At 41.4% G+C, this 25,982-nt stretch overlaps 1 pseudogene; it reads right to left on the reverse strand.

Annotated features, from left to right (window-relative positions):
* Window positions 1-673: 673 nt before the first annotated feature.
* LOC142440626 (small ribosomal subunit protein eS8 pseudogene) lies at window positions 674-7,708 on the reverse strand (annotated as a pseudogene).
* Between the last annotated feature and the right edge of the window lie 18,274 nt (window positions 7,709-25,982).

The following is a 25,982-nucleotide window of genomic DNA, read 5'->3' on the forward strand; positions in this document are numbered from 1 at the left end:
GACAATATACATCATGGGTAGCCACCACTGTCCGTCAATAGACTTGGGTGCTGCTAGGATGTTAAATTGGCTTCAGTGAAACTTTCAGTCTAAGATGAATTAGGAAGAAAGACTTGGCAATCTACTTCTGAAAATATTACAATGAAAACCTTACATATGATTCACAAAAAGTACAATAGCTAACCCATTATGGGGGATGGTGGAGGACTGGGGAACATTTCAATCGATTGTGCTTGCCCATGAGTACTGAGCAGACGTGATAGCAGCTACCAGTAATAGCTAGTGTGCAAGAGGAGGCTGCTGGTGGCTTTCAGAAGAGTGCCGAGGGCAGTAGAGGCGGAGGAGCAGCTCCGTGAGATACAGGTAGGAAGTGGGTGCAGGTTTTGGGAGTGTAGCCCAGACCCTTGCATTTTAACAGGCCCAGATGGAAGATTGTTATAAGACTCGAAGGAGGCAAAACCCATGGCTCCACGACGCTCCAGGAATCTTGGCGAGGACACCAAGCTTTCCTCTGGGAACACTTGAGCTGGGACAAGGAGCATGCCGATAGGGATCAGTGTGAGTGGCTAGCTTACCTTTTCTCTCATCATAACATTCATGGAAACCCCACTTAAAGGTTGTTGTGTTTGTTTTAGAATAAACAGCTTTACTACATGTGCATGGATAGGAAGATTTATTGGCCTTTTCGAGCTTTGGCTTTGCTCAGGTGAACTCCAGCTCCCTCTAGCACCTAGTCATCTGCTCGGCCACACTGACCTGGCCTCCAAGTGATACACACAAGAGGCTTGCCCTGCTGGAACTTCTTTACCAAAAGATTGCTGATTTTTGCATTCTTTTTCCTTACAGCCTTTTTTTTCTGAATTTTCTTTGCTTGCTTTTTATTTTCTAACTACCTCTTCCTCTTTAGGAGCCACTTTAGCGCCTTTCTTTGGGCCCAAGGGCAGTGCATCGAGGGGCTTATACCACAGGCGGTACTTTGTGCTGTCAACAAGCACAATGCAGTTCTTCACCAGGGTCTTGGTGCAGACCAGCTCATTGTTGGGCATGTTGTAGACAACATGCATGACCCTTGTTCTGCGGGTCCAACACTCAGAACCCCAGGAGATTTTGCCCACATCCAGCCTTAGGGTCCTGCATTTCTTGTTGCCTCTTCTCACATGAACTGTGGGGATGCGGTGGGGCCAGTCTTGTGTTGGTGGCCGAGTGCCCCAGCTCATACTTCTGCTTCTTGTCGTAGGGCTGTCTCTTGCCCCTGTTTTTGTGCTTGTTGTCCCGGGAGATGCCTATTACTCGGTGCTGGCTGGAAACAGTGAAGGCTGTTTACCATATTCTTCATATACCACTGACTTCCTGTTTTATTTATTTACTTACTTTATTAAAAAGACCTTTATATTGTGAATTATTTGAAAGTTTAATGTAGATCAGTTTTACATTCAACAATTCATCCACATCCTGATTTAATTTCTGTGCAATCCCACCATGTGTTTATCGTCCTTCTTCCTAGTTTCCTGTCTCCATTCCTCCTCCTTTCCTAATCTTTTGGATTTTGTTTTGATTTTAAATGAGTGATCTTTCTGTTGCCGAGGTCAGTTCAGCTCCCAACTTGAGTATCTTTCTATTTTTAGAGGTAGAAACTTCTAAATAGCTTTCTAATAACTTACAGGTTTCTAATTAGCTATAATTTATGGTCAGAGAGCCATACAAATGTAGATACATTTCAATCTTTAAGTTCATATCGTTAGGGCTTACAGACACAGTGAAACCTATGAATGTTAGACCTTGACAAGCTGGCCATGCTTTTCTGGGTTGCATAAATTTGCTACCTCTGACACATTTTTATCACTTTTTTTGGTGAAAAAATATCTGATCTCCCCTTCTTTGTCAGGTTTTTCCTCTAAAACAGATTCTAGATTTTACAGAATATAGCTTGAAAGCATTGCCAAAGTATGGAGTGACTTATATCTATGTGATTTTGAAATCATTGTAGAAGTAAATAGAAAACTATGGTTTTCCTGAGTCATTGTCCTGGGTACTCTGAATTTTCTTTTAGTCTCAAGGAGATAGATTAGCACAATAATCAGAACATAGCAAAAATCATAACGATAATACAGGATTGAGCGATGTTTCATTCTGTTATTTGTAAAATTGTCACAAGTAAACCATTCGTAGACGACCCGCTTCTAGGTCGGGGTTTCGTACGTAGCAGAGCAGCTCCCTCGCTGCGATCTATTGAAAGTCAGTCCTCGACACAAGGGTTTGTGAAGAAGAAAAAAAAATTGTCACAAGTAGTAGCTACCTGCATGGCAACCAACAATATTATTTCATAGAGACACTATCTAATTTTATTTTCCAGATGATATTAATTATTATATACTTTCTTCTCACTCGATAATCTCTGCTTCTTCCAGTTTGCTTTCACTAAATTAATTTTGTCTTCTACCTTTCGTATTGATGGACGAGTGGTGTCAGTTTGTCCTGTTTTGGTGACTTGCCATTGCTACAGTGTGAGAAGCTGTCCCACTCAGATTTCAAATACAAGTAGGTTCATTCACTGTGGACAGATTTCAGCAGAACTTCCACATTACTACAGAATAGGAAGGACTTGGTTCTGAGAAGCAAACGAACTGGCCAATTAAAACCTTATGAAGATCAGGGAAACATTGTCCGATGGAATGCTGAACTATTAGTGAAGAACGGCCCCCTCAAAGTAGAGTTGGCCTTAAAGAGACAGATGGAGTAAGCCTTGCAGAGTCTTCATATACTGAGTGCAGAAAATTGATTTTCTAGACATTAGGGCTATAGACTATTCTGAATGACAAGATCATGCTGGGAATGGCAGAGTGAGGAGGAGATGGGTTGTACTCATGGTCAGAAAAGAGCATTTCAAGATCAATCCTAAAGTACAATACTGTTAATGATAGGATAATAATATAACTATTCTTCACATTGACTCACAAACCACTAAAGTCAAAGATGAAGAAATTGAAAACTTTATTACTATTCCTATTTAATCACCAACCACTAATGTAAAAGATGAAGAAATTGAATATTTTTTTTACCAATTATGCAGTCTAAAATTTACCAAATAAGTAATCAAGATGCTTTGACAATGACTGGTGATGAGAATGTATAATTTGCAAACAGAGAAAGATTGATAGTTGGAAAATATGGACATGATGACAGAAATGAAGCATAATAAAAGCTTGAAAACCAATGACCTACATATTGAAAATACTTTTTTTTCAGCAACACAAATGGTGACTACACACATGGATAACATTGTAAAGAATGGGAAATCTAGAGCACTTAATTGTTCTTTTGTCGAATTTCTTGCTCCAACACACAAAAGGGATACTGCATGGCTTAAAATAAAAAAGATTTTCATCAATTTGGCATCCTTTCAGTGTATTTATTCAATCTGTATTCTAAGCACATAATCTAAGAAGCTGGACTCTATGAAGAAGTATATGGAATTTGGATAAGCAGAAGGCACATTAGCAATCTGTAATATGCAGATAACATAACCTTGTTTACTAAAAGTAAAAAGGACATGAAGCATTTGCCTCAACATAAATAAAACAAAAATCATAATGGGACCAGTAGACAGCATCAAAAACTTGAAATTGTGGGTGATTTTATTTTACGTAGATTCATAATCAAAGCCTGTAGAAGCAGAAGTCAAGAAATCAAATGATGTATGACACTGGGTAAATGTGTCACATAAGACTTCTTTAAAGTATCAAAGAGCAATGACGTTACATTGAGGATTAGGGTGAGCCTGACCCAGGCATGGTATTTTCAATTGCTTCATATGTATGTGAAAGCTGGACAATGAATAAGGAAGACCGTGGAAGGATTGATGCCTGTGAATTATGTTGTTGGGGAAGAATATTGAACATGGTATGGATTACCAGAACAAACACATGTACCTTGGAAGAAGGATAGCCAGAATGCTCCTTAGAAGCAAGGATGGCAAGACTTTCTTTCACACACTTTGTTTGGAAATGTTACCAGGATGGACCAATCCCTGGAGAAGGACATCAAGGAGGAAAACCCGCGAGATGATTGGCACAGTGGCTGTAACAATGGTGTCAAGTAGAAAAAATATGAGGTTGGCACAAAATTGGGCAGTTGAAACCGACTTCATGGCAAATGACAGCAATAGCATCAATAGTATATTAATGGATGTGTTAGATATTTGGTGGACTTTCGTTGCTTGCACACATTATAGAGTGGAACGCATTTTTAGTGTTCCCTGCTGGGCCATCTGTTTAGGCCAATGCTGGGAAACATGACTTTGTTTTATTTTATTTTTTGCCTTCCAGTTCATCCAAGTTACTACGAATTATTAATTTCCTCTCCATCCCGCTCCCTCCCACCAGTAATAACCATCAAAGAATGACTGTTTGTGTGAAAACATTTTATAATAGTGGGTCTCATACAATATTTGTCCTGTTTTGATTGACTTACTTCACTCACCAGGTAAGTCACTCCAGATGACATTATGAAGCTTTTTGTAGATTCATCATTATCCTTTAATGTTGCATAACATTCCATTGTCTGTATGTACTGTTGTTTATACAGACTATCACAACAATATGGACATATTTTATATCTACATTGTCCAATATCATAGCCACAAGCCACCTGTGTCTATTGATCACTGGAAATGGGGCTAGCTCAACTGACAAACTGAATGTCCAATCTCATTAATTTGAAATTTTAATGCCAATAGCTACATGTGCCTAGTGGCTGCTGTTTTGGACAGTGCAAGTCTAGGGAATATTTTTTTCCTCTAGTCAGTATTAAAAACTAACTAGAATGAAACCTTTCAACTTGTTTCTGGATGATTGAGGCCTAATTTCTCGCTTTTGAGAGCCAGGTAGAGGGAGGTAATTGGAGAGAAGGACCATAACTCATTTTTCAGTGTGACAACGTCCACCTACACGATTTTCATTTTAGTACTACAGCCTCCAGTGCTCCTTGAGCTGTTTCAGCTTCTCTTAAAAAAACCAAAAAACCAAAATCTGCCTCCAGGCTTCTGTTGGGGCAGGGTAGGGGATTTGAAGCCCTACCCTAACTGCTTCTTGTAGACAGGTTTCCATAAACAAGTTTGTTAAATAAGCTTTCTTTACCCAAGTGATGGCTTATTTCATATGTAGATCTATATTTATGCATTTTATTTTTTCAACATAATAATTTACTATGCTTCATTCTCAGATGATCTTTAAAACAATTATTAAAATGTCACTTCATGTTTGTAATTCAGAATGCATACCTCCCGGAATAATTACCAATCTGAATAAAGTATTTTTGCCTCTTTTTTACTTCTTAAACCAATTTTACCATTTAACCTTACAAACATTTTAAACTTCCTCTAATTGGAAATTGGATCAGGATGATTCACTTTTTCACAATATGATTTTCAAAATTAAGTGAATAGGCATGGGATTAAAGAAGGAGCTTTGAAGAGATTTAATGTAAAGTGACTTTTTTTTAAATATAAGAAAAAGTTAGGGAAATATCTTTAATTCAGGCATATCCAATTACCTTTTCAAAATTACTGGATAGGCCTCCTATAACACAAGAAAATTTATAAAGAGTCAAATATAAAGCAATTCTTTTTATTTCTTTGGAATGATTGCTGTGGAAAGTACTGGCTTATTTTCAGATATGTGTAGTGCTGTGTAAAATATAAAGTGTAGGTGTAACCTAGTACATAAACATTGCTATTGTATATTTCTTCTTTCTTCCCACTAAGGGAATGATCTTTAATGACTCAGGTTGAATTTCCCTGATGCAAATTCATATTAATTATGGTTTTTAGAAAATAAAGTGTCACTAATTATAATTCACATTTATGGATTTTATTTTCAGTTTCCAACTGACTGCTGATTTGAGGCTCTGTGGAAGAAAGGCCAACAATCTGTTTCTGTGAAGATTATAGCCAAGAAAACCCTATGACGTAATTCTACTCTGTAACACATAGTGTCGCCATGAGTCAAAGTCTACTTGATGGCAATGGGCTCAATTTTTGGTTTGGCTTATATATTTTAAAAGTTACATATGATAAAGGAGGGTAGTAGTCATAAGTACAATGACCCATTTTAACTTTATAAAGGAATAAGCTTTATACATGTATTTTAGTTTGGACTTTTTATGTAGGCAGATGATTTATTTCTGCTTCTCATTTCAATGCATTAAGATTTTCCTCCAAGATCCCCTCATAGAGGGGTTTAGGAAAGGAGATGGGTTAATTAGGGTGCGAGGGAGTACCGATGAAGAACACAGCTTTCCCCCAGATCCTGGACGCTTCCTCCCCTCAACTACCATGATCAGAATTCTACCTTGCAGGGCTGGATGGGGCAGAGGCTGTACACTGGTACATATGAGGGCTGGAGGTACAGGGAATCCAGGGTGGATGATACCTTCAGGACCAAGGGTGTGAGGGGCAATGCTGGGAGAATGGAGGGTGAGTGGGTTGGAAAGGGGGAACTGATTACAAGGATCCACATGTGACCTCTTCCCTGGGAGAGGGACGGCAGAGAATGGGGGGAAGGGAGACTCCAGATAGGGCAAGATATGACAAAATAACGATGTATAAAATTACCAAGGGCACATGAGGGAGGAGGGAAAGGGGAGGGAGGGGGGGAAAAAAAAGAGGACCTGATGCAAAGGGCTCAAGTGGAGAGCAAATGCTTTGAGAATGATTGGGGCGGGGAATGTATGGATGTGCTTTATACAATTGATGTATGTATATGTATGGATTGTGATAAGAGTTGTATGAGTCCGTAATAAAATGTAAAAAAAGAAAAGAGGAGAAAAAAATGATTAGGGCAAAGAATGTACAGATGTGCTTTATACAATTGATATATGTATATGTATGGACTGTGATAAGAGTTGTATGAGCCCCTAATAAATTGTTAAAAATTAAAAAAAAGATTTTCCTCCAAAATAAAATGGTGCCTTGTCTCTCTTATTCAATATTGATGCATAGAATTTTCAAAGTGCTCAAATTTTCTACAAGAGTGTTGTTCTTATGGGTTGAATTGTTTTTCCAAAAAGATATACTCAAGTCCTAGCTTGTCATATCTATTCATATGACTTCATTTGGATATGGTTATGCAAATACAATTAATTAATTAAGTTAGCATGAGATCAAACTGGAGTTTGATAGGCCATAATCCAACAGGACTGGTGTTAAGATAAAAAAGAAGAGACAGATGAACATAAAAGGAATCTGGTTGGGTGAATACAGAAGTAGAGATTGAAGTTGCATGGCCAACAAAGCCAGGAACACCAGGGCTACGAGAAGCTGGAAAGGAGAAGCTAAAGGCTTCAAAGATGTCAGCTGACACCTTGCTTTTGGACTTTGAGCCTACAGATTGTGAGAGAATAAATGTTATTCTAAGGCCCGTGTAAGCAGCTCATACTGGGAGCTCCATGGTGATCAGTGAGCCCGTTGCCAGGAGAACAAGTGGGGATCCTGGTAAATGAAAAGACATCCATGACAACCTGGAGTGTTTCCTTTGTCTGGGAAGCTACCCTCCACCACATCTGCCTCCCCACAGAGCACTGGAGATTTGCGACCTGATCCCAGAGATTTCCTGACCTGTACCTGCTTCTGTAGGCCACCATGGTCACAAATCACTGAATGCCGCACTCCCACACCCTGGCCTGGTTGCCACACGAGGAACTGGATGGCCATCCTGCTGAGTCCCCCACAGCTGCAACTGGACCAACACATAGCATCTGTCCACTCACCTAGGGGAGCTATTCCCTTTGCCCACAGTTCCCTTCTCTCCATGTGGTGGTGGTCCACTGCCTAGTTCTAGTCCATCTACCCACCCAGAGCACCAGGGGTCAACGTGCAGTTCACCTGCAGTAAGTTTGATCACCTGCAGCTGTGGGGGCTCTCTGCACCATTGCCTGAGACTCCTCCACCCCTGAAGCAGCTGTGGCCATCATGCCTCCAGGGCACAGTGCCCACCACTTCCCCGGCAGCATCTCTCCTGGCCCGCTGCTCAGAGAGTACATCCTTGGATCCAGAAGGCATCCTTCCCCCACATGTAGTCTTGCTTTGAACCCAGGGGGTCAATGACCTTGTCCTTGGGGCTCCCCGCCCACACCAGCCACACTACTTCAGACCCCAACACAACCATCACCCGCTGATTGGCCCCCCCTCAGCCTTATCGCAATACCCAGAGCTCCTCCCTTCCCACCACCCACAGCAGCAGAAGCTTGTCCCACACCAGCGCGGTGATCCCTACCTGTGGCAGCGACAACAACCCTCACGATACCAGGTACCTCCACCCTGTGGAGGCTTTCCCCCCTAGTACCTGCACAGCTGAGCAATAGAGTTGCTCCCGCCTTCACTCAGCACTCCCACCTGTGGGAACGAAGCCTTCCCCACCACTGTCTTCTATTAGGTGCCTTAAAAGAAAAAAAAGGTTTCAAATTGTGGCCTGACAACCCAGATCAACTTGACCCAACAGCATACATCCAGCCAGAAGCCTTACTCCAGTCTCTGAGGCCCCTAATTGCATTGGCCACTGAGTCGCCACACCATGCCTACACAGCAGTCCAACCCACCACTATAGTAGGCCACAGGCAGCCCTCAAAAACATCCTTACCAATCACACAGAAAAAAGTTCAGGGTCTCTTGGTCTCCCAGAAATGCCCCCAGCTACACGAAATTGTCTTGTAAACAACAGCATACCACAACACTCCCAACAAGAAAACGGGAAAGACAAAACACAGCAGCAGAGCTAACAACACTCATTGAAGAATCAGACATGGATCTGTCACAGAAAGAAATTTTCATGAGCCAACCCAAATATCAGCAGAGGCACCTAATTTTACCCAAAAAATGTGCTGGGTAAACTTGGTTTATACAAGAGTATATATGGTAATGCAGGAGATAAGGGAAGCAATGAAGAATAAGGATGCAATGATAGAGGAGATGAAGTCCGTGCACCAAAGGGAAATACAGGAGTTAATGGATGAGGTAACAGAAGCTACATACAGCTGGTGGATCTCAAGAACAGACTAGAGGAGGCTGAGAATTGTATCAGTGATCTCGAAGCCAATCAGGCAGAGCTCAGCAAATGAAAAAGACAGTCAAACAAGATAATAAAAGAAGTAGAAGAAACCCTGAGATCAAGAGAGATGCTATGTAGAGGGACAATATTTGAATAATTGGTCTATCAGAACAAGACACAATGAAGAATTCGACAGCTAAATTAGCAAGGGAATTTCTGGAAGCAAACTTTCCCACCTTAATGAAGGAGAATCAGACACATACCGGAAGGAGAGAGGACACCAATTAGACTAAACACAAAGAAGAACTCACCAAGGCATATATTTAAATTATCCAACTTCTAGGAAAGAGAAAATGTCAAGAGCAGCAAGAGAAAGGAAGACAGTCACATACAGTGGTTCTCAGATAAGAATATGCTGAGACCTATCAGCAGAAACCATGAAGAGGAGAGTGTGGAGTAACATCTTCCAAAAACTGAAAGAAAAAAACACCTGTCCAAGAATCCTCTACCCTGTCAAATTAGCTATTAAGATGGAGAGATAAGGGTCCTCCAAGACAAGGAAAAACTCAAAGAATTCGCCATTAGACACCCAAACCTCTGGAAGATCCTGCTGACTCACTATGGTCAAAGGGCAACATCCACCAAGCACAAGGAAGAGACCACCATATAGCCCAACTCCATCCAGAAGCAAATGTGACAATAGCATGGTTTCAGAGGGAAAAGAAGGCAAGAATGAAGTTCAACACACAAACACAACACACTGATATGAAGGGAGATATGAAAACACCCAATGCAAAAGGCACACGATGACAGCAATGAATCCACAGATCCTGATAATAACTCTCAATGTAAATGGTCTCTATTCCAACACTAAAATAAAAAGGCTAGCAGACTGGCTCAGGAAACATAACCCATCAATCTGTTGCTTGCTAGAGACATCTTGAGCTCACAGACAAAAATAGACTAAGAATAAAAAGATTGCAGAAAATATACCAGGAAAATGGCAACTTATAAAAGGCAGGGGTTGCAATGCTAATCTTGGACAAAATTGACCTGAAGGTTCAAACCATAAAAAGAGACAAGGAGAGGTACTATATAATATTCAAAGGATCAGTAAACCAGGAACCAATGAGCATAATAAATATATATGCACCCAACAAGAGACCTGTGAAATTTGTCAAACTATTCATAGGATGAAAAGAGAAAGATTAAAAAAATCATAGTAGGTGACTTTACTATACCGCTATCAGAGAAAGATAGCTCACTGGGAAGGAAGCTCAGCAAGGAGACTACAGAGCTAAACACTACAATTAGGCAACTGGACCTGATTGACATATATAGAGCTTTCCATCCAAATGCAGATAATTTCCACTTTCTTTTCAGTCTCTCGTGGCTCATTCTTGAAAATAGACCACATGCTGGGATACACGTTGAGCCTGAGAAATTCAAACATACAGAGATTACTCAGACATCCTTCACAGATCGCCACGCCACAAAGCTGGGGATTAATAAAGGGATGACCAGAAAAACAAGGACAAACAATTAGAGGATGAATAACAATCTTCTGCAACATTAATAAGTACTGGCCCAGATTAGAGAAGAGTTTGGGAAATTTCTAGAAACTAATGATAATGAGAATGCAACGTTTCAAAACTTATGGGATACTATGAAAGCACATATCAGAAGTAGTTTGATAGCAATAAGTGCATATATGAAAAATGAAGAGAGACTAACTTCCAGCACCTAGAACAGTCATAAAACAAATCCTCCAATAGCAAAAGAAAAGAAATAATAAAAATCAGCAGAGTTACACTAGTGGGAAGACAAAAGAACAATGCAAAAGCTTAATGCAGCAAAAATCTGGTTCTTTGAAAGGATCAATAGCATTGGCAGACTGCTGGCAAGCCTAACCAAGGAAACGAAGGAGCAAACATCAATAACCAGGATGAGGGATGAAACGGGGAATCACAACAGACCCCAATGAGATTAAAAGGATAATCACAAAGTATTATGGAAGTCTGTATTCTCATGAATTCAACAATGTGGAAGACATGGACAAATACTTAGAAAAACAATCCCTTCCTAGATTATCCCAGATAGAGGTCAAGAACCTCAACAGACCCATAGCAAAAGAAGAAATAGATATGGTTATCAAGAAGCTACCAACATTAAAAGCTCCTGGACCAGATAGCTTCACAGGAGAATTCTACCAAGCATTCAGGAAAGAGCTGACACGGACCCTCTGCAATTATTCTAGAGCATAGAAAAGGATGGCAAACTCCCAAACTCACTTTATAAAGCCAGTATAACATTGATACCCAAACAGGGGAAGGATCCCATAGGAATAGAGAACTACAGAGCTATATCTATAATGAACATAGATGTAAAAATCCTAAACAAGACATTGGCCATTAGAATTCAAAAGTATATAAAACATATCATCCACCATGAATAGGTAGGAGTCATCCCAGGGATGCCGGGATGGTTTGATATCCAAAAATCCATCAATATTATACACCTCATCGATAAGAACAAGTATAAGAATCATATGATAATATCAATAGATGCAGAAAAAGCATTTGACAACATCCAACACCCATTCCTAATTAAGACACTCAAGAAGATAGGGATGGAAGGAAAATTCCTCAAATTAATATAAACTATCCACAAAAAGCAACAGCCAACATCATAGTCAATGAAGAAAAGATAAAAACAATCCCACTGAAAAGGTGGACCAGATAGGGATGCCCCTTGTTCACACTTTAATATTGCACTGGAGGTCCTAGCTAACAACATAAGACAGTGGAAACACATTAAAGGTATCCAACTGGGAGAGGAGGTGAAACTATCTTTATTTGCAGACAAAATGTTTCTGTACATTGAAAATCCCAAAAGTTCCACAACACGAGTACTGACAGCAATAGAGGAATATGGAAGAGGGCAGGACACAAGATCAACAAGCAGAAGTCGATTGGTTAACTATATACATTGGACAATACCATGGAAGAGGAGATGAAGAAGGCAGTATTCTTCACAATAGCCAAGAACAAATGGAAATATCTAGGGATATAGTTAACCCTAAAAACAAAAGACTTATACTGGAAAACTAGAAGACCCTACTACAGGAAACCAAAATCAACATTCACAAATGGACAAATAGTTCATGCTCATGGATTGGAAGACTCAATATAGTAAAGATGTCAATCTTACCCAAGGCACTTTATAAGTTTAATGCTATCCCGATTCAAATACCAACAACCTTTTTCAAATAATTGGAAAAACTGACCACCAATTCCATATGGAGAAAGAAGGCCAGAATTAGCAGAGAACTCCTAGAGAAGGACAAAATCAGAGGGCTCGTTTTACCTGACTTTAACACCTACTACATAACCACAGTCGTCAAAACAGAATGGTACTAGCATAATGACAGATTCTCAGACCAATATAAAAGGACAGAAAACCACAAAATAAAACCATCAGCATATAGACAACTGCTCTTCAACAAGGGCCCCAAAAACATAAATTGGGAGATGGATGCCCTCTTTAACAAGTGGTGCTGGAAACAATGGATATCCACATGTAGAAAAATGAAACAAGATGTTTACTTCGCCCCATGCACAAGAACAAACACAAGGTGGATCACAGACCTAGAAGTAAAACCCCAAACCATCAGGATCATCAATGAAAGAATCGAGACAAACCTAAGGATCTTGGCCCTGGAAATACATATGCTAACAGCAATAGTGAAGGGTACATACACAGGTGAACCTGAAATCGACAAGTGGGATTTACTAAGGATAAAACCGTGTGTGGGTTGAAAGATTTCACTAAGGAAACCCATAGACTGGGAGAGGCTTTTTAACAATGTCACAACAGACAAAGGGCTTATTACTAAAATCTATAATACCCTCCTGGCCTTCAAAAATAGAAAAACAGTTACCCCCCCCCCTTAGGTAGTGGGCAAAAGAACTAAAGCGAAGTTTCACTAGGGAGGAGACCCGTATGGCCAATAAACATATGAGAAAATGCTCCCGATCATTAGCCATCCGAGAAATGCAAATTAAAACAACCATCTAACACCCTTGAGGTTAGCCCAAATCAGAAAATCAGAGAGCAACAAATGAAGGGGATGTGGCAAGATAGGAATTCTCCTCCTGATCGTGTAGATATGTACAGCCTCTGTGAAAAGCAATCTGGTGATATTTAAAGAAAATGGAAATTGATCTACCCAGCCATCCCTCTACTGGGCATATACCCAGAAGAGGTAAGAAATAAAACATGACCAGTTGTCTGCACTCCAATGTTTATTGCTGTGCAATTCACAATCACAAAGAGTTGGAAACAAATTTCCATTGATAGACAAGTGGATTAATAAACTCTGGCACATACACACAATGGAGTACTACACATCACTAAAAAACACTGATAATCACATGAAACATGTTGTTACATGGGAAGAGTTGGAGGAAATTTTGCTAAGCGATGTCAGCCAATCACAAAAGGACAGGTACAACATGAGTCCCCTGAAGTAAGTATAATCAGCACTACAGGTATAGAAGAAAAGACACTTATCTCACAATATACATGTTGAGGTACACGCAGTCAGGTGGAGGTCAGACCAAACCCAAGGAGGTACATGTTAATCCAACACAAAGAAGGGGAAATGGGGGATGGTGGAGGGAAAAGGGAGAGGCAAAAATGAGATGATGGCATGGGGGGAGCAGGGCACTAACTCACCCAGGGGGAGAGTATTGGTTATGTCTCCACAGAATTAGAGTGTGCATACAGACCCCATCACAGCGCATCAGATCATGAGGGCAACATAACCACATGGAGGAGTGCATGTAAAGATTGGGCTACAGGGCCAGCTCCAACCAGAGCCAAACTGACCCTTCTCCCTAGAAGTATGTGCGACAGAGTATACCATTAAATCTACAGGTTGGGGAGAGAGGCCGGCGTACCACACCCACATGGAAGCAAACCAAGTAGGAAAAAGAGAAAGGGAGAGTCGGTCTAGACGCCATATCGGCACACCGAGCCCAGAGGACAATGTCCCTGCATGGAGCTGCCAAGGCACAGAGAGGACTGTAGGGCCAACAACAGCTCATGACATGTTGTCTCCTTACTGGAGCACACTGCGACAGAGGACAATACTGGGGACACTGGGTGGGGTGGTAGTGGTGTCTGAACCCTCCTCCCTCCACCCCACCCTACCCTCCCCACAGTGGGGCAAGAAGGGTACATAACAGATCAGCAGCTGGAGCAAAGCCAAGCCACAAAGCCCCTAAAGAGCCCCCAAGATAGACTTCAGACTAGGAGGGGCAGCTCCCGGAATTCCCCCGGACCAGTGGGGAGATAGTCATGAAGGTCAGCGGACAGACCTGGAATTATGTATGTTTATCTCTTTCCTTTTCTTTTTTCAATCTTTTGATTTCTTTTTGTTTGGTCTACGTCATTGTTGGTTTTCCTACTTAAATAAGACAGGCATGAGAAGCAAGTTTGAGGAGAAAGCAAGGGAGCAGACAGTCCTGGAGAGACTTGTGAGGAGAAGGTGTGGGGGAAGGGCACAGTGAGCAAACAGTGCCATAGACAGGGAAACCAATGGGGATTTAAAACCAACAACAAGGAAGATATAGAGATCCTGGTGGTGTTGAAGCAACAGCAATCTAGCTGAGAGGCAGTACTAAGAGGTAGAAATAGGGGAACATGATAGGGCAGGAGGAAGGCAAAGGGAAACAGAAGACAGATCTAGGAAGCAAAGCTATGGCTAGAGGTATAAGCATAGGTGTGTTCAAATGTAAATAGAATTATTCATAAAGATAGAGGTATTGGCCTATGTACATATATTTATATGGCAATACACTGAAGTAGTGGATAAAATTCGGGCCTCTGCTCACACCCTCCCTCAATACAAGAACACTGGTCTAACAAACTGGCATTCTGTGATGCTCACCCTCCCAGCACAAAGTTAAACAAGTTGAAGTTGAACAAGTTTGAAGGTGAACTTCATTCTGTGCTGCTCACCCTCCCCATTTAAAGTTAAACAAGCGGCCATCCAGCAGAGAAGCAACAAGCCCACATGGAAGAAGCACACCAGCCAGTGCAATCTTGAGGTGTCATCGGGACTGAGTAACAGGCATCAGAATACCCACAACAAACAAGCATATTGTTGAGAACAAGGGGAGTCAGAATAGAGACCCAAAGCCTATCTGTAGACAATGGAACATCCTCCACAGAGGGGCTACAGGGAAGGGATGAGACCACAAGGGTGCAGTAAAGCACTGATGAAATACACACACACACACACACACACACACACACACACACACACACACACACACTATTCCTCTGGTTCCCGGAGGCTTCCTCACCCGCCACTATCATGACCCCAGTGCTGCTTCTCACTTCAGACTCTACTATACATGTGCACAGGTATAGATAAGAAATAAGAGCTCACGACACACGGAATCCAGGAACAGGGATGGGAATAGCGATACCAGAAGAGTAGAGGGAGTGTGGGGTGGGAGGAGAAAAGGGGAGGAAGGGGGAACCTATTGCAATGATCAATGCATAACCACATACCCCCCTCCAGGGGGGAGAACAACAGAAACCATGGGGAAAGGGAAACAGTGGTCAGTGTGAGATATGAAAATAATCATAATTTATAATCCATCACGGGATCACCAACATGCATGGAGCTAGGGAGGAAAAAAAGAGGAGCTGATCCCAAGGGCTCAATAGAAAGTAAATGTCTAGAAAGGAATGAGGCAACATATGTACAAATATGGATTGTAATAAGAGTTGTAAGATTCCCCAATAAAACAATCTTTTAATAATAAAAGAATATAAAAATGTTATTCTAAGCCACCTAGTTTGTGCTAATTTATTAAGGCAGCCATGTGGTACAGGGTTTTCTTGGGTTATCATCTTTACAGAAACACAAACTTTGGGGGACAGATGACTAGAATTATTTGTCTTTGCATATTTTCTGAGTGTTAAAACAAGTCTCAGTGCGCTGACCCTCTGTCTTGTTCATGCTACAGCTCGATTTCTTCGTAAATCTTAGCAGTTGCCAAATCACCCGTGTTTGTTTTTCTGTTCAGTGGGTGAAGCTATTGCTCCACCCCTCATTGTCCTCCCCTTTCCCTGAACTCCCACACCACCTAGAATTTGCACCACACAATTTAGTTGCTAATTACATGGTGTCAGCTTTTTGTTGCTGTTTCCCTCAGACAGTTCTACCCATCCTCCGCCACTTCAGCTGACTTGTGATCCTCCAGGAGGGTCACATAGACCCAACATGCATGACTTTAGTTTCCTAACTCAAAGAAAGCTCACTACTCTTGAGTTGATGCTGACCTATATGAGCCGGCATGGACTCGATCACAGTGAGGTTTCTAAGTAAGAAGACAAATGTCATGCATCTGTGTAACCCCACAGGGCTGTGCATACTGAAGCACTCAGGGAAGACCTTCTCGTAGTGGGAGACAGAACCAATCTCTCCCTCTTGTGCTGTGCAGGCACGTTCCATAGTCCATCTCAACCTTAGATAGATCCTGCATGAGAATGGAGACTTTGTTGAATCTGAGACCCAGAAGAAGGTCAGTAACCACAGTAAGTAAGCATCAGAGAAGTGTCGGGATTTGAAGCCATGATCTTTCTACTGCCGTCTGTCAACTCATTTCAGTCTTAGAGTACATATTTAGTTCAAATAAACACATTAAAACAGCACTACTCATTTTCAGCTACATCTGTAATTGTACTACAAATCCAGATAGAATTCAAGGCCTATTCTGAGGACTTCCTATGGTAGCTCTGCTGTTTTGAGAATTAGGTAGCCTCCTTTCTAAGCAAAAGTACTCCCCCTCAGGGCCTATGTTCGTTTCCTAGGGCTGGCATAACCAAATACAATAAATGGGTGGCTTATAACAACACAAATTTATTGACATGTAGTTCTGGAGACCGGGATTCAGAGACCAGGGTGCTGGTTTTGTGGTTTCCTTTTAAGACTTTGATACCCGTCTTCTATTTTCTGGGAGCACCAGATGTCCCCTTGGTTTGTGCAGGCATATTCACATGGACATTATCTCTGAATCTTCCTCCTTATTATAAAAACACCAATCATAGAGGATTAGAACCCAGTCTACTCCCATCTAACCTTACATTAAGCTAATCGATAAGATCCTCAAAAACTTTATTTCCAAACAGGCTCACATTTATAAGTATTGGAGGCTAGAATTTTAATATGTCTTCTGTGGGACACAATTTTGTTGATAACAGGGTAATTAAAAGCTCTAGTGTGTCAAGACGTCGTTAATCAACAGTGTGGTTCTGCAACCCAGGACCTCTCCTGAGAACAAATGTAACAGGCCATGGTAGTGACTTGAGGCCTATAACTTGTCTCTCTATTTCCTTCTCTGCCTCTCGTCACACCCACATTCCTAAAACAACCCTTCCTCTCCACTGTCATAATGGGAATGTGTTCCAAGTTTTCAGGTAACAAAGGAGCGCTGGAAATATTTGATCTTAGAAGGATATCACTTTCTGATTCTGCGTAGACTCCAGTGGCTTTTAGACAGCCAGAGTATGCCGCTCTCCTTAAGAAAAGCCACCAATCGGAGTGATTTCTGGTGACGCAACGCTGATATTTCAGTTTCATTCTGGAGAAGGGAAGAGATAGGATTTCTCTGTAGCCAAGTGAGCGCGTAATTAGTTCTCACCCAGGCTGCTTAAGCAATTATGGTGAAACCAAATCACATTACCTTTTTCTCCTGCGACTGATAAAAGCATCAGCCCTGCTTCTCCCTGCCCCATAGGGCACTTACCTCCCACTGTCCCCAACACCTCAGTCACCAGTCTTTGATCTTGTTTCTAGGCTGAAACTGCCACTGTGTAAAATAACAAGTGCCAGGGAAATAGTGTCCCCCTCCCAGACTCCACTTCCGAAGCACCTAGCAACCCTGTCTCGAAGCAGGCAGCTTGGATCTCACTGGTGGTTTGCTGCCCACCCACGGCAGAGGAGGCATGCTCTCTGCAAATAGCTCACATCTTTGCCAGTGCCAGCTTGGTGGTGGGGTGATGGTGTCATTTGGTGCCCCCAGTGACACTTGGTTCTTGTTGTGGGCAAAACAATGATTACTTCCCCGATGATGTTTATGGAATCAAAAATTAGGCCAGGCAATTCCCTAATTGGGGTGCATAGTCCAAAGTCAAAACACAGTGGTTTTTTATCTTTATTTTCTTCCAATCTTTACCACATTTATATTTCCAGAATATTCTGGGAGACCAGAAAAAAGCTATTTCCCAGACATATCTATAAAGCTAACAACATATTTGACTATTTTACCATCCACCAATCTACCCCCAAATCTTACTGAACACCAGCCCTTCATGTGGTCACCACCATACCTACTGTGCCTCCAAAATGCTAATTGGGTTGAAGAGAGTCTTGCACTGGGTTACCAAGCAACCACATGACTTTCCTGGTCAGGTCACTGTACCACAGATGTTGAGACTGGTCATGAGATTTTTGTGTATTCAAAACCAACAACCAAACCTTCAACCAAACTAAAGAGTTGCTATTAAGTTATCCTGGCTCATGGTAGTCCCATGTGTTTCAGTGAAGGGCTGTGTGCCTTAGGGTCTTCAATGGCTATGATCTTATAGAAGTATGTTGCCGAGTTTCTCTTTTGAAACACCTGAGTGAATTTGAACTTGGGAGCTGAACACTTGCCCTTTTGCACCATTGAACATCAAGGGTTGCTAAAGATTCTTTGTTTCTTGTTATTATATCTGGTCTGAATATTTTTTCCTGTATAAAATCATTTTATTGGGGGATTGTACAACTCTTACCATAATCCATCCATCCATTGTGTCAAGCACATTTGTACATTTGTGGCCATCATCATTCTCAAAACATTTTCTTTCTACTTGAGCCCTCGATATCAGCTCCTCGTTATTTTTCCTCTCCCTCCCTACCCCCTCCTTTCAAACCCTTGATAATTTATAAATTATTATTATTTTGTCATGTCTTACACTGTCCGACATCTCCCTTCACCCACTATCTGTTGCCCGTCCCCCAGGGAGGAACTTATATGTAGATCCTTGTGATAGGTTCCCCCTTTCGACCCTATCTTCCCCTCCCACTCCTGGTATTACTACTCTCATTACTGGTTCTGGTCTGAATTTTAAGCCTCCTAAATTACTTTTCCTTGGGAAGAAAATCGCTTTTTATCGCTGGTCATTTGGGTTCTTAGAAATGTAAAACTTGATTTAGGAAGCTGCATTCTGCTGGGTTGTAGATTGACCCCAGGGTAGCAAGAAAAAAAAGCTTCTAACTTCCAATAACTATTTCTTCACTTACCCACTTATTCACCAAACACGTATTGAATTCCTTCCATGTTCTAGTGTCTCAAGTTCTCTTCTAGGGGAAGTCTGCTAGGGGTGTGGGAAGCAAGTATGAGTGAGAAACGGGATTGACAACCTTATAATTCTGAAGGATACACTAATAAGAACAATTAAGAACAATATTAGATTTGAAACAATATAGTCAGGTACAAAGTATTTTGGGAATTCTAGGGAGATGTGGAAAGGGGGTGGGGTAAGGGCATTTTATACAATTGAAATTTTAATGATAGCTTTGTTTAACAAAGGAGCCTGAGTGGCTTAGTGGTGATAGCATTTGGCTGCTAAACAAAGGGTCAGCAGTTTGAACCCACAAGCTGCTTCATGAAACAAAGTTATGCCAGTCATCTTCTGTAAAGATTTAGAGCCTTTGAAACCTATGGAACAGCTCTATGATGTCCTTTAGAGGACTGAGGCAGAATCAGTAGAAAACAGTGGGTCAGGTTGGATTTCAACGTTTAACCTCTGGCTCACAAAATTTGTGAACATTTACGACTTGGCTTTCACAGCGGGTATGAGTTTGTTCCAGCACTACTATGGAATGAAGGTAAAATTGGAAGGATATGCCTTGCATGCTAAGGAGTTTGGACTCTTTCCATGTTGCAGGATAATTTGAACTATCAACCAGTAATTTTGTTTTTCTTGTATACAAACAAGACACAGGGAAGCCCTTGAAGGAGATGGGATTGACACAGGGGTTGCCCTGAAACCATGGCTCAGATATAACAATAACTGGGAGAATGGTCTGAGACAGGGCAGAATTTTGTTCAATTGTTCTTGGGCTCATATGAGTCAGAGCTAAATTGATAGCATCTCGCAACAATAAGTAACTGAAAAAGTACTTATTTTTCTCCTGTGGATCAAGAGTTTTGTACAGCTGGAAGAAAACAGGTATTTCGAATGAGCCTATTTTTACCAGACCCCATAAGTGTAGTCAGAATAAAGATCAGCAAAGATCATTGTCAAGAAATATCAGATGGTCCATTCTCGAATAGTCTGTGTGAAACTCTTATAAATTTTGAAATATCCTTGGTAGAAGGAAAAAGAAAAAATTGCCATCGAGTTGAATCCATCCAGAGGCACTTTGGAAGAAAGGCCTAGGGATCTAGGTTCCCCCAAATCAGCTTTTATAAATCCTTTGGGGCAAAGTTCTGTTCTGACGTACATGAAGTTGCCACGCATCAGAATGGAATGACAACCCTTAAGTATCCCTTGCTTCACCTGCCCTGTCTAATGAAGTATCCACTAGACACACACGGATATTGCGCACTTGAAATACGACTTGTCTAAATTGAGAAGTGATGAAACACAGACCAAATGCTGACGTGCAAGAAAATATACTCCTGAGTTTGAAGACTTTGTACAAAAATTAATGTGAACTATCTCAGTACTTTTTAATACTGATCATCTGTTGAAATGACAATGTATTGGCTTAAACCATTTTATTTATTTAAATAAGATGAACAAGTACTATTAAGTATAAAGAAAATGCTAGTAAAAAGAATACTAACATTAATTTCACCGATATAATTTTCAAATGAGCTACTAGGAAATTTAAAGTCACACATGGTCCTTTACTATGTTTCTACCCTCTGAGACTGTGAGACCCTTGAGCCACGTCATTACTGACTACATTAGTTACTACTGAATTCTGAGTGCCTGACCCAGTACCTACACTTAGGAGCTGTTCAATAAATACCCGTAGAATGAATGAAAGAGAATATAAATGAATAAAACTCCAAATACACAGGCAAATACATTACATTAAAAATGAGTGTGGGAGTTAGCATGCAGAAGCATGACGCAACATCTGGTGGAGGTTCTGGAAATTAAAGCATTCCTAAATATTCTGACCAATATTACTGCCCTTGTGACAAGATCAATGAACTCATCAATGAAGACACTGATTCATTAAGGAGTATGTGTTGAGAAAGTATTTTAGCCTGCAATGCCTTATACTAGAACCTTCTGTTGGTTAGAGAAAGATACACTCAAAATCTCACTGCCATCCAGCCAATTCTAGCTCATAGCAAGCCTATAGGACAGGGCAGAAGTGCCCCATGGGTTTCCAAGACTGTAACTATTTTTTTCTTTAACCATTTTATTAGCATTTCGTCCAACACAATTTACCCAAATTGTGTTATCCACAATATACTTTATCCAAATATAATCCAGTAATTCAATCATATCAAGAAGAGTTGTACAATTACCACCACATTCACTTCTAAAACATAACTCATTGTTATTCATGTATTTTTTTCTAATTGTGGTAAAAATATACACAGCAAAACATTCTCCAATTCAACAACTTCTGCATGTTTGTACAACCATTATAGATATCATTTTCCAAATTATTCCACCGCCATTAACATAAACTCAAAGTCATTAGCATAAACTCAATATCCCCTAAGCAATAACGTTTCTGCCTTCACCTTTGGTAACCATTGGTCAAGTTCTTCTTTTTTAAGTAGTTTTCTTGATATAATATTGACATACAATACACTTCCATGATTAAATCACTTTTAAAAAGAGTTGTATATGCATCATCACAATCTGTCCTAGTACTCCCTCCCTAATCCTGCATTGTTTGCTTCCCAAATCCCCTAACTCTTCCCACCTCACCCATGCTCTCTCCACTTCCACCATAAACCATTGTATCCAATCCTCCGGTGCTTCACAAACTGGGAAACTCAACAGAAACAGTAAGAAACAAAAACAAAATGGCCAGACGAAATCAATAATCATACAAAGATAAAAGTTCAAGCGAAGTGTAACAGAAAAGACCACCATCAACATTGCAAAGACCAAAGAGAAAATTTCTGTCCTGGGAACAGGTGAGAAATACTTCAGCCTAGAGCAAATTCAGGTTGGGTCAAGAGGGAGGTCGACTGACCAAGTCTCATATTGTGTAGATTCGCCACAATCAAATATGAAATAATCTGCCTCACAGTAAAGCTGTTAGAGACCCTTGCCTGTGGCTAGAGGGGATCTGTCAGAGGGTTGATCTGTCCTACGTTGCCTTCAAGAAATTGGGTGTTCACAATGAAAGCTCTGCTACTTTTCCCTTCATCATAGTTTAATTTTATTATTGCAAGACTTTCACTCCTTACTGGAGTAGAAAACCTCATCTTTCTCCTTGGAGCAGCTGGTGGTTTTGAACTGCTGACCTTGTGATTAGCTGTCCAATTCATAATCACTGCGCACCAGGGCTCCAGCTCTATATTTTCAATCCACTACCCTCTTCTCAGGTAGTTCTTGCAAAAGCTCACACCACCATATTCCCTAATTATACAAAAATATTTTAGTAAGGAGACACAGCCTGACTATACTTGGGAATATTTAGCTCTCACTTCTTAACGCGAGAATCACCATTTTCATGAAAGACTCCAGGTGATGTGTTCCGATGGCAGGTCAGATGACAGTCGCCCATGAAGAGCTCTCTGGGATCTGAGTGCTACACAGGGCCTGCTGGCCCAGGCTGTATGTGTTGGCACACTGTTCCCACAAAGGTGGCTTCGCTTCACTTCTATCAAGCACATAATTAAAACCATTTATTTCATCAACTGAAAAGTACTTTGAGCATGCTATAAATACTGATTTTAGTTCTTTTTGTTATTGTTGTTGCCTTCGTATCACTGGTAATTATCAATGCATCATGATTATGTTTGGTTCATTTCAGACTGCAGAAGTTGATGAAAATCTTCACTTAAAATTTTTGGACAACTTTCGGTTTTCCTACATTCATATTTTATGCATTTTGCACTCCAGTTATTACTGTGTTTTCAGCTGTTTCTTCTCATTTTGAGTCATGCTACATCAGCAAATGAAGGTTTCCAAAGCTTTATTTCATTGATACCCTAAGGCAAATCCTACTTTTAGGAAGCAGCACTTCTTTAGTCGTGTTTTGACTTCCTCCCCACCTGCAGGGCTCATCTGACAATGTTCCACTGCTATTCATGAGGTATCCATTGGACTTTTCTTCCCTTTTTAAATAACTACACTATCAGATCTTTTTTATAAAAACATTTTATTAGGGGCTCATACAACTCTTATCACAATCCACACATATACATACATCAATTGTACAAAGCACATCCATACATTCTTTGCCCTGATCACTCTCAAAGCATTTGCTCTCCATTTAAGCCCTCTGCATCAGGTCCTCTTCCCCTCCCCCCCTCCCCCGCTCCCTCCCCGCTCCCCCCTCCCTCATGAGCCCTTGATAATCCACAGATTGTTATTTTGTCATATCTTGCCCTATCCAGAGTCTCCCTTCCCCCCCTTCTCTGCCGTCTATCTCCCAGGGAGGAGGTCACATGTGGATCCTTTTAATCAGTTCCCCCTTTCCCACTATCAGATATTTCTTCTCAGTTTTTCTTAGTCTGTCCCCTATTGGTAACCCTACTGTATTTGAAATCTCACAGGTATAACTTTCAGCAACACAGCAACATTCAAGCAACTAGAGAGTGATGAAGTTGTAGACAAGTGGCGAGTGTTATCAACACTGACAAGAGCAATTATCCATCAGTGGAGCAGTACTGAGACCTTCCATTGTTATAAGATACCTATGGCAGAATGTCATCGCCTTTGTTGATGTTGTGGACAGTATTTCTTCCAAAATCACACTGAGGAAAATTCTATCCCACGGGATGGCAACCACGTCCTTCCTAGTCTCCTGCATGGCCCTCCATAGCACTCGAGACTGCTTAATACAACTATCAGTACGTAACTTGGACTCTACTCATCATCCCAACCCATTCTTTTTTTTTTCTTTTAAAACATTTTATTGGGGGCTCGTACAACTCTTATCACAATCCATACATACATCCATTGTGTCAAGCACATTTGTACATTTGTTGTCCCCATCATTCTCAAAACATTTGTTTTCCATTTGAGCCCTTGGTATCAGCTCCTGATTTTTCCCCCTCCCTCCCCGCTCCCCACTCCCTCATAAACCCTTGATAATTTATAAATTATTATTATTTGATCATATCTTACACTGCTCAACGTTTCCCTTCACCCACTTTACTGTTGTCCATCCCCCAGGGAGGGGGTTATATGTAGATCCTTGTAATTGGTTATCCCTTTCCACCCCACCTTCCCTCCATCCTCCAGGTATCAGCACTCACACCACTGGTCCTGAGGGGTTCATCTGTCCTGGATTCCCTGTGTTTCCAGTTCCTCTCTGTACCAGTGTACAAATCCTCTGGTCTAGCCAGATTTGTAAGGTAGAATTGGGATCATGATAGTGGGGGGAGGAAGCATTTAAGAACTAGAGGAAAGTTGTGTGTTTCATCGTTGCTACCCTGTACCCTGATTGGTTCGTCTCCTCCCCGCTACCCAGTCCACGCTTAATCCTACTACAAAGTTCTAAAAAATCAGATGTCTTTCTTTTGTCTCCTCTCCCACCTTCCCCGCTTCTTTCAGTTGCTTCTTCCTGCAGGATAAACTTATAACTTCCTTATCTATCATACGCTTTCAAATATTTCAAAACTCCATAGTGTCCTGTGGCCTGAAGAGTTCCCGGATTGCTAATACAAAAATAATACCAAGCAACCCCAACCCACCTAGAGATACCTTGGAGGTAAAGCCTGTTGCTCTGCTCTCAAACGTTCACAGCCGTGACATCCTGATGGACTGATTCTGCACGGCACACCTGGGGTTGGGTCATAAGTTGGGATCGACCAAATGACAAACAAGTTTATGGCCTGTGCACCATAAACTCATTCAAACCAGTGTTCTTTTTCTGTCTCACTCATCTAGGGTTGTTACAACAGAAATACTCCAAGTGGGTGGTGTGGGAAGCTAGAGTATGCGGGAGACTGGAAATCAGAATTCAGAGTGCTGGCTCCAGGAGGAGGGTTTGGTTTGGTTTTGGTTTGGTTTTGGTCTGTTGGCTCTAGAGGAAGAGACTTGAATCTTTGAGCTTTCGCCCCTGGATGATCTTCATGTGACATCACTCTCCCCTCCCCTATCCTTTCTCTCTTTTACATTTTATATCTCTCAAATAGATAGACTTGTCTCCTGGTGCTGACCACCTACCATGTTGGCCTGGTTGGAGGCTGCTTTTAGGTGTCTGCGGGCTGGGGGCTGAGCTGAAGCCTTAGGCTTGGGCTCCAATGGGGTCCAAGGCCAGGGGACAGGAACCGGAGCTGCGAATGGGTTCCGTTTCCAGCTGACTGGAAAAAGGAGCTCTTTGACAAAGCCAATGAGTACCACTTAGGACACAGCCTGGCCCTGTTAGCAGTGCCACCTTGTGAACAACCCTGCGGGGACGGATGACTGCTCACCCAGGACCCACCTTCGTCCACACCAGCTGTTCCTTCCATGCTCTGAGCAGAGAAACCAGCATCCAGCCTTGGGCTCCGGTGGGAGGGAGCCTACTCCTTTTGGTCTGGCTTACCTTAGCTCTTTTGAGTTCTTTTGCATTTAATGTCTGAGAAATTGTTTTTAGAGCAGGGACAAGGAGGGGATTAAAAGAGAAAATCAGAAGAGAGCTAGAGACTCAAAATACCCTACCTGAAGCCCGTGTCTTTA

Source organism: Tenrec ecaudatus, chromosome 2 (assembly GCF_050624435.1).
Source record: "Tenrec ecaudatus isolate mTenEca1 chromosome 2, mTenEca1.hap1, whole genome shotgun sequence".
NCBI lineage: Eukaryota > Metazoa > Chordata > Mammalia > Afrosoricida > Tenrecidae > Tenrec > Tenrec ecaudatus.